This window comes from Lithobates pipiens, unplaced genomic scaffold, assembly GCF_037356315.1.
Source record: "Lithobates pipiens isolate NorthernLeopardFrog02 unplaced genomic scaffold, aLitPip1_a1.2 Scaffold_27, whole genome shotgun sequence".
In the NCBI taxonomy this organism is placed as follows: domain Eukaryota; kingdom Metazoa; phylum Chordata; class Amphibia; order Anura; family Ranidae; genus Lithobates; species Lithobates pipiens.
In genome coordinates, this window is record NW_027507788.1 from 127,456,960 (window position 1) to 127,466,691 (window position 9,732).

Genomic DNA, 9,732 nt, shown 5'->3' on the forward strand with positions numbered 1-9,732 from the left:
AACGACCGTTCGCCGCGGGCTCCATTGACTTCAATGGGAGGCGAATTTCGCAAACCTTTAGGTCGAATTTGCGGCCACGGGGTAATTATTAGGGGGTAGCACGTAGTCCCACCACCTGGACAATAGCATAATACATGTATGAGGTGAATTTGGGATCGATAACTACAAGCATTTTTTTTTTATTTGGGAAATTGTTCTGACAATTCAGGACTATGGAGCTAATGAAGGCAATGGAGGAGAGGGAAGGTCAGGGACCAGGGTAGGCAAACAAGAGGGTGCAGGAGATACAGAGCACTGACAGCAGCACCGTAATACAGAGCACTGACATCAGCACCGTGACATACAGCGCTGACAGCAGCTCCGTGACATACAGCGCTGACAGCAGCTCCGTGACATACAGCGCTGACAGCAGCTCCGTGACATACAGCGCTGACAGCAGCTCCGTGACATACAGCGCTGACAGCAGCTCCGTGACATACAGCGCTGACAGCAGCACCGTGACATACAGCGCTGACAGCAGCTCCGTGACATACAGCGCTGACAGCAGCTCCGTGACATACAGCGCTGACAGCAGCTCCGTGACATACAGCACTGACAGCAGCTCCGTGACATACAGCGCTGACAGCAGCTCCGTGACATACAGCGCTGACAGCAGCACCGTGACATACAGCGCTGACAGCAGCTCCGTGACATACAGCGCTGACAGCAGCTCCGTGACATACAGCGCTGACAGCAGCTCCGTGACATACAGCGCTGACAGCAGCTCCGTGACATACAGCGCTGACAGCAGCTCCGTGACATACAGCGCTGACAGCAGCTCCGTGACATACAGCGCTGACAGCAGCTCCGTGACATACAGCGCTGACAGCAGCTCCGTGACATACAGCGCTGACAGCAGCTCCGTGACATACAGCGCTGACAGCAGCTCCGTGACATACAGCGCTGACAGCAGCACCGTAAGCAGCCCCAGGAGGAAGTCAGCACAGCACAGGGATGGTGTGATCCCCTCATAATAAGAACCCCCAGGAGGAAGTCAGCACAGCACAGGGATGGTGGGAGCCCCTCATAATAAGAACACCCAGGAGGAAGTCAGCACAGCACAGGGATGGTGGGAACCCCTCATAATAAGCAGCCCCAGTAGAAATATGACACCGCTCAACCTCTTCAAAGAGGAGGGTAGGGGCATATAGTACGGTGTGCTTTTTTGGGTCAGGGAAGTGAGCCAAATGAATTAAGAAGGTCTGTGTGCTTGATTCCAAAAATTGTTTATAGACATATACATGGTCTACTGATCACATGTGTTGAATTCCTCCGAGATCCATGCCTCATTCATTTTTAGAAATGTGAGGTAGTTAACACTGTGGTGAGCTAGGCGAGTACGCTTATCGGTCACAATCCCCCCTGCTGCGCTGAACGTCCTTTCGGACAGGACACTGGATGAGGGGCAAGCCAACAGTTCGATTGCAAATTGGGCAAGCTCTGGCCAGAGGTCAAGCCTGCCCACCCAGTAGTCTAGGGGTTCATCACTCCTCAGAGCGTCCACATCGGCCGTTAACCCAATGTAGTCGGACACCTGACGGTCTAGGCGTTCCCTGATGCTGGATCCGGATGACACCTGTCGATGGGTCGGCTGAAAGAATGACCTCATATCCGAAGTCACCAACACATCTTCAAACCGGCCTCTTCTTGCAGGCGCTGTTGGATTGGTACCCGCAAATCCTTCTCTGGGAGTGGGAATTGCTCCTCTGCCAGCGCACGCAAAAGCAGAATGCAGCATTTCTCGAAGCAAGGCCTGGAAGTGCTGCATTCTGACAGCCCTCTGCGACGGCGGTAACATTTCCGCCATTTTGTGTTTGTACCGGGGGTCTAAGTACGTTGCCACCCAGTACTGGTCCTTGACCCTCATGCTTTTTATACGGGGGTCCCTATTAAAACACTGGAGCATGAAGGCCCCCATTTGCACTAAAGTGGAAGCGGTGTGGTGGCCTGGCTCCTGCTCATCATCCAGGATAATGTCGTCCTCTTCATTCTCCTCTCCCCATCCTCGCACAACAGGGATCCCAGAAAGGTTTAAAGCATGCTCTTCTTGCTCCTGCTCATCCGCCCCGGCACCATCCTCCTCTGACTCCTCATCAGACTCCTGTTGTTGACTTGTCTCAGATAGAGTAGCCCCCCCTGGGAATTCATCCAGCATTGCGACTTCCTCATCTTCCCGCTCCTGCTCCTCCACAGCCTGATCAATGACACGACGCAATGCACGCTCCAGAAAGAAGGCATAAGGTACCATGTCACTGATGGCGCCATGGCTGCGACTGACCAGTTTGGTGATCTCCTCAAATGGCCGCAGAAGTCTGCATGTGTCGCGCATGAGCAGCCACTGGCGCGGTGAAAAAAAACCCAGCTCCCCAGAACCGTTTCTTTCGCAGAGTTCATACAGGTAGACGTTAACTGCACGTTTCTGCTGGAGCAGCCTATCAAGCATATAGAAGGTTGAGTTCCATCGCGTCGGGCAATCGCAAATAAGACGTCTGACCGGCAGATGGTGTCGCCGCTGAATGTCAGCAAGGCGAGCCATGGCCGTGTAAGATCTTCTGAAATGGGCCGAGATTTTCCTTGCCTGCCGCAAGATGTCCTGGACCCCAGGGTATTTGACAAGGAATCGCTGCACGACCAAGTTTAAGACGTGTGCCATGCACGGCACGTGCGTGATTTTGCCCTGTTTCAATGCGCTAAGCAGATTGGCACCGTTGTCACACACCACTTTACCAACTGTCAAATTGAGCGGTGTTAGCCACTCATCTGCCTGTGAACGCAAAGCTGAAAGGAGTGCCGGGCCAGTGTGGCTCTTTGCTTCCAGGCACAACAGACGCAGCACGGCATGGCAACGTCTCACCTGGCATGTGGAATAGGTTCTGGGGAGCTTGGGCGGTGCAGTGGAAGAGACGCTAGCAGCGGAAAAGGAGGAGGCAGCTGAGGAGGAGAGGGAGGAGGATGGAGTAGGAGGAGGAGAAGAAGAGTCAGGCCTGCATGCAATCCGTGGCGGTAAAACCAAATCTACACGGGTGCCACGGGTTACATGCTTGACGGCCGTCAGAAGGTTCACCCAGTGGGCAGTAAAACTGATATACCTTCCCTGCCCGTGTTTGCTAGACCACGTGTCTGTGGTCAGATGTATCTTGGCACCGACACTGTGTGCCAGAGATACATTCACTTGCCGCTGAACATGGCCATATAGCTCTGGGATGCCCTTCTCTGAGAAATACTTCCTTCCTGGGACCTTCCATTGTGGTGTTCCAATGGCCACAAATTTGCGAAAGGCCTCCGAGTCCACCAGTTTATATGGCAGTAGTTGGCGGGCTATGAGTTCTGACAAGCCAGCCGCCAACCGTTGGGCAAGAGGGTTATCCGGCGTCATCATTTTTTTACGCTCAAACATTAGGCCCACGGAAGCCTGCCTTTTTGCAGAAAAATGTGAGCTTGGCGTGATGGAAGGTGGAGTGGAGGACAATTGTGAGGAGAGAGGAGAAGGAGAAGTAGAAGACGAGGCTGGACGGTGAGAGCCTGCAGTGTGGCTTTGTGTGTTCCGTTGCTCCCACTGGGCTCGGTGATGGCTGCTCATGTGCCTTCTTAAGGCGGTCGTCCCTAGGTGAGTATTGGGCTTACCGCGACTAACGCGTTGACTGCAAAGATTGCAGATGGCAACGCTATTGTCAGCAGCGGACACGTTAAAAAAAGCCCACACTGCGGAGCCATGTGCCGGTGTCCTGGGAGCGCCAGATGTGACCGTACATGGTCGATGACTCGCTCCTGATACATTTGCAGTCTGCTTTGTCCCTGCTGTGCAATGTAAGTCATTGCTGCTTCTCCTCCCTATCTGCTGGTCCATATCTCCCTCTGAACTCCCCTCCTCTTCCTCTCTTGTGGGCACCCACGTGACATCACTAGACACGTCATCATCAACGTCACCTTCCCCACCGCTATAAGTAGAGTAGGCAGCAACACCGGGGACCAACCTCCTCCTTGGGCTGATCTGGGTACTGGCGTCAGACTGCTGAGTAGCGCTTGTTGCTACCTCCTCTTCCTGATCCAATACCAAGAGTGGCTGCGCATCAGAAATGTCCTCTTGATATGGATCGGAAAATAATTCCAGTGACTCAAGCGGAAGGTATGTGGTGGTGGTGGTGGTGGTCGTGTTGTTGGTGGTAGTGTCTTTGGGGGTGCACATAGCAGAGAGTGAAGAAGAGGGTGCAGATCGAGAGGATGAGGAGGGTGCAGAAGAGTAAGGCTGAGCGAGCCACTCAACCAAGTCTGGTGCATCCTTTAAAGTAATTGAACGCACCTTCTGCAACTTCCCACTTTGGCTCAAGCCTGTTGCTCCTGCCCTACCCCTACCACCCCTGCGGAAGGGCCTGCCTCTTCCTCTGCATGTCATTTTTTAAATGACCCTGTGACAAAACTCTTAGTCCCTATACCGCTGAAGGACTGCTGCAGTATAGGTGAGCGGTCAGCAGTGGTGCACGTCAACCCTATCTATTGTGGACCTATAGCGGTCCTTACAGAACAGCAGACTGTACCGCACTCAAGCCTATGTACCGTAGCACCCTATACCAAGTTACCAGTCCTTATAAGAACTTTTGTGGACCAAGCAGGTTGTGTATTAGTGTTTAGCAGACTGTACGTCAGTCCCTATACCGCTGAAGGACTGCTGCAGTATAGGGCAGCGGTCAGCAGTGGTGCACGTCAACCCTATCTATTGTGGACCGATAGCGGTCCTTACAGAACAGCAGACTGTACCGCACTCAAGCCTATGTACCGTAGCACCCTATACCAAGTTACCAGTCCTTATAAGAACTTTTGTGGACCAAGCAGGTTGTGTATTAGTGTTTAGCAGACTGTACGTCAGTCCCTATACCGCTGAAGGACTGCTGCAGTATAGGGCAGCGGTCAGCAGTGGTGCACGTCAACCCTATCTATTGTGGACCGATAGCGGTCCTTACAGAACAGCAGACTGTACCGCACTCAAGCCTATGTACCGTAGCACCCTATACCAAGTTACCAGTCCTTATAAGAACTTTTGTGGAACAAGCAGGTTGTGTGTTAGTGATTAGCAGACTGTACGTCAGTCCCTATACCGCTGAAGGACTGCTGCAGTATAGGTGAGCGGTCAGCAGTGGTGCACGTCAACCCTATCTATTGTGGACCGATAGCGGTCCTTACAGAACAGCAGACTGTACCGCACTCAAGCCTATGTACCGTAGCACCCTATACCAAGTTACCAGTCCTTATAAGAACTTTTGTGGACCAAGCAGGTTGTGTATTAGTGTTTAGCAGACTGTACGTCAGTCCCTATACCGCTGAAGGACTGCTGCAGTATAGGGCAGCGGTCAGCAGTGGTGCACGTCAACCCTATCTATTGTGGACCGATAGCGGTCCTTACAGAACAGCAGACTGTACCGCACTCAAGCCTATGTACCGTAGCACCCTATACCAAGTTACCAGTCCTTATAAGAACTTTTGTGGACCAAGCAGGTTGTGTATTAGTGTTTAGCAGACTGTACGTCAGTCCCTATACCGCTGAAGGACTGCTGCAGTATAGGGCAGCGGTCAGCAGTGGTGCACGTCAACCCTATCTATTGTGGACCGATAGCGGTCCTTACAGAACAGCAGACTGTACCGCACTCAAGCCTATGTACCGTAGCACCCTATACCAAGTTACCAGTCCTTATAAGAACTTTTGTGGACCAAGCAGGTTGTGTATTAGTGTTTAGCAGACTGTACGTCAGTCCCTATACCGCTGAAGGACTGCTGCAGTATAGGGCAGCGGTCAGCAGTGGTGCACGTCAACCCTATCTATTGTGGACCGATAGCGGTCCTTACAGAACAGCAGACTGTACCGCACTCAAGCCTATGTACCGTAGCACCCTATACCAAGTTACCAGTCCTTATAAGAACTTTTGTGGAACAAGCAGGTTGTGTGTTAGTGATTAGCAGACTGTACGTCAGTCCCTATACCGCTGAAGGACTGCTGCAGTATAGGTGAGCGGTCAGCAGTGGTGCACGTCAACCCTATCTATTGTGGACCGATAGCGGTCCTTACAGAACAGCAGACTGTACCGCACTCAAGCCTATGTACCGTAGCACCCTATACCAAGTTACCAGTCCTTATAAGAACTTTTGTGGACCAAGCAGGTTGTGTATTAGTGTTTAGCAGACTGTACGTCAGTCCCTATACCGCTGAAGGACTGCTGCAGTATAGGGCAGCGGTCAGCAGTGGTGCACGTCAACCCTATCTATTGTGGACCGATAGCGGTCCTTACAGAACAGCAGACTGTACCGCACTCAAGCCTATGTACCGTAGCACCCTATACCAAGTTACCAGTCCTTATAAGAACTTTTGTGGACCAAGCAGGTTGTGTATTAGTGTTTAGCAGACTGTACGTCAGTCCCTATACCGCTGAAGGACTGCTGCAGTATAGGGCAGCGGTCAGCAGTGGTGCACGTCAACCCTATCTATTGTGGACCGATAGCGGTCCTTACAGAACAGCAGACTGTACCGCACTCAAGCCTATGTACCGTAGCACCCTATACCAAGTTACCAGTCCTTATAAGAACTTTTGTGGAACAAGCAGGTTGTGTGTTAGTGATTAGCAGACTGTACGTCAGTCCCTATACCGCTGAAGGACTGCTGCAGTATAGGTGAGCGGTCAGCAGTGGTGCACGTCAACCCTATCTATTGTGGACCGATAGCGGTCCTTACAGAACAGCAGACTGTACCGCACTCAAGCCTATGTACCGTAGCACCCTATACCAAGTTACCAGTCCTTATAAGAACTTTTGTGGAACAAGCAGGTTGTGTGTTAGTGATTAGCAGACTGTACGTCAGTCCCTATACCGCTGAAGGACTGCTGCAGTATAGGTGAGCGGTCAGCAGTGGTGCACGTCAACCCTATCTATTGTGGACCGATAGCGGTCCTTACAGAACAGCAGACTGTACCGCACTCAAGCCTATGTACCGTAGCACCCTATACCAAGTTACCAGTCCTTATAAGAACTTTTGTGGACCAAGCAGGTTGTGTATTAGTGTTTAGCAGACTGTACGTCAGTCCCTATACCGCTGAAGGACTGCTGCAGTATAGGGCAGCGGTCAGCAGTGGTGCACGTCAACCCTATCTATTGTGGACCGATAGCGGTCCTTACAGAACAGCAGACTGTACCGCACTCAAGCCTATGTACCGTAGCACCCTATACCAAGTTACCAGTCCTTATAAGAACTTTTGTGGAACAAGCAGGTTGTGTGTTAGTGATTAGCAGACTGTACGTCAGTCCCTATACCGCTGAAGGACTGCTGCAGTATAGGGCAGCGGTCAGCAGTGGTGCACGTCAACCCTATCTATTGTGGACCGATAGCGGTCCTTACAGAACAGCAGACTGTACCGCACTCAAGCCTATGTACCGTAGCACCCTATACCAAGTTACCAGTCCTTATAAGAACTTTTGTGGAACAAGCAGGTTGTGTGTTAGTGATTAGCAGACTGTACGTCAGTCCCTATACCGCTGAAGGACTGCTGCAGTATAGGTGAGCGGTCAGCAGTGGTGCACGTCAACCCTATCTATTGTGGACCGATAGCGGTCCTTACAGAACAGCAGACTGTACCGCACTCAAGCCTATGTACCGTAGCACCCTATACCAAGTTACCAGTCCTTATAAGAACTTTTGTGGACCAAGCAGGTTGTGTATTAGTGTTTAGCAGACTGTACGTCAGTCCCTATACCGCTGAAGGACTGCTGCAGTATAGGGCAGCGGTCAGCAGTGGTGCACGTCAACCCTATCTATTGTGGACCGATAGCGGTCCTTACAGAACAGCAGACTGTACCGCACTCAAGCCTATGTACCGTAGCACCCTATACCAAGTTACCAGTCCTTATAAGAACTTTTGTGGACCAAGCAGGTTGTGTATTAGTGTTTAGCAGACTGTACGTCAGTCCCTATACCGCTGAAGGACTGCTGCAGTATAGGGCAGCGGTCAGCAGTGGTGCACGTCAACCCTATCTATTGTGGACCGATAGCGGTCCTTACAGAACAGCAGACTGTACCGCACTCAAGCCTATGTACCGTAGCACCCTATACCAAGTTACCAGTCCTTATAAGAACTTTTGTGGACCAAGCAGGTTGTGTATTAGTGTTTAGCAGACTGTACGTCAGTCCCTATACCGCTGAAGGACTGCTGCAGTATAGGGCAGCGGTCAGCAGTGGTGCACGTCAACCCTATCTATTGTGGACCGATAGCGGTCCTTACAGAACAGCAGACTGTACCGCACTCAAGCCTATGTACCGTAGCACCCTATACCAAGTTACCAGTCCTTATAAGAACTTTTGTGGAACAAGCAGGTTGTGTGTTAGTGATTAGCAGACTGTACGTCAGTCCCTATACCGCTGAAGGACTGCTGCAGTATAGGTGAGCGGTCAGCAGTGGTGCACGTCAACCCTATCTATTGTGGACCGATAGCGGTCCTTACAGAACAGCAGACTGTACCGCACTCAAGCCTATGTACCGTAGCACCCTATACCAAGTTACCAGTCCTTATAAGAACTTTTGTGGACCAAGCAGGTTGTGTATTAGTGTTTAGCAGACTGTACGTCAGTCCCTATACCGCTGAAGGACTGCTGCAGTATAGGGCAGCGGTCAGCAGTGGTGCACGTCAACCCTATCTATTGTGGACCGATAGCGGTCCTTACAGAACAGCAGACTGTACCGCACTCAAGCCTATGTACCGTAGCACCCTATACCAAGTTACCAGTCCTTATAAGAACTTTTGTGGACCAAGCAGGTTGTGTGTTAGTGTTTAGCAGACTGTACGTCAGTCCCTATACCGCTGAAGGACTGCTGCAGTATAGGGCAGCGGTCAGCAGTGGTGCACGTCAACCCTATCTATTGTGGACCGATAGCGGTCCTTACAGAACAGCAGACTGTACCGCACTCAAGCCTATGTACCGTAGCACCCTATACCAAGTTACCAGTCCTTATAAGAACTTTTGTGGAACAAGCAGGTTGTGTGTTAGTGATTAGCAGACTGTACGTCAGTCCCTATACCGCTGAAGGACTGCTGCAGTATAGGTGAGCGGTCAGCAGTGGTGCACGTCAACCCTATCTATTGTGGACCGATAGCGGTCCTTACAGAACAGCAGACTGTACCGCACTCAAGCCTATGTACCGTAGCACCCTATACCAAGTTACCAGTCCTTATAAGAACTTTTGTGGACCAAGCAGGTTGTGTATTAGTGTTTAGCAGACTGTACGTCAGTCCCTATACCGCTGAAGGACTGCTGCAGTATAGGGCAGCGGTCAGCAGTGGTGCACGTCAACCCTATCTATTGTGGACCGATAGCGGTCCTTACAGAACAGCAGACTGTACCGCACTCAAGCCTATGTACCGTAGCACCCTATACCAAGTTACCAGTCCTTATAAGAACTTTTGTGGACCAAGCAGGTTGTGTATTAGTGTTTAGCAGACTGTACGTCAGTCCCTATACCGCTGAAGGACTGCTGCAGTATAGGGCAGCGGTCAGCAGTGGTGCACGTCAACCCTATCTATTGTGGACCGATAGCGGTCCTTACAGAACAGCAGACTGTACCGCACTCAAGCCTATGTACCGTAGCACCCTATACCAAGTTACCAGTCCTTATAAGAACTTTTGTGGAACAAGCAGGTTGTGTGTTAGTGATTAGCAGA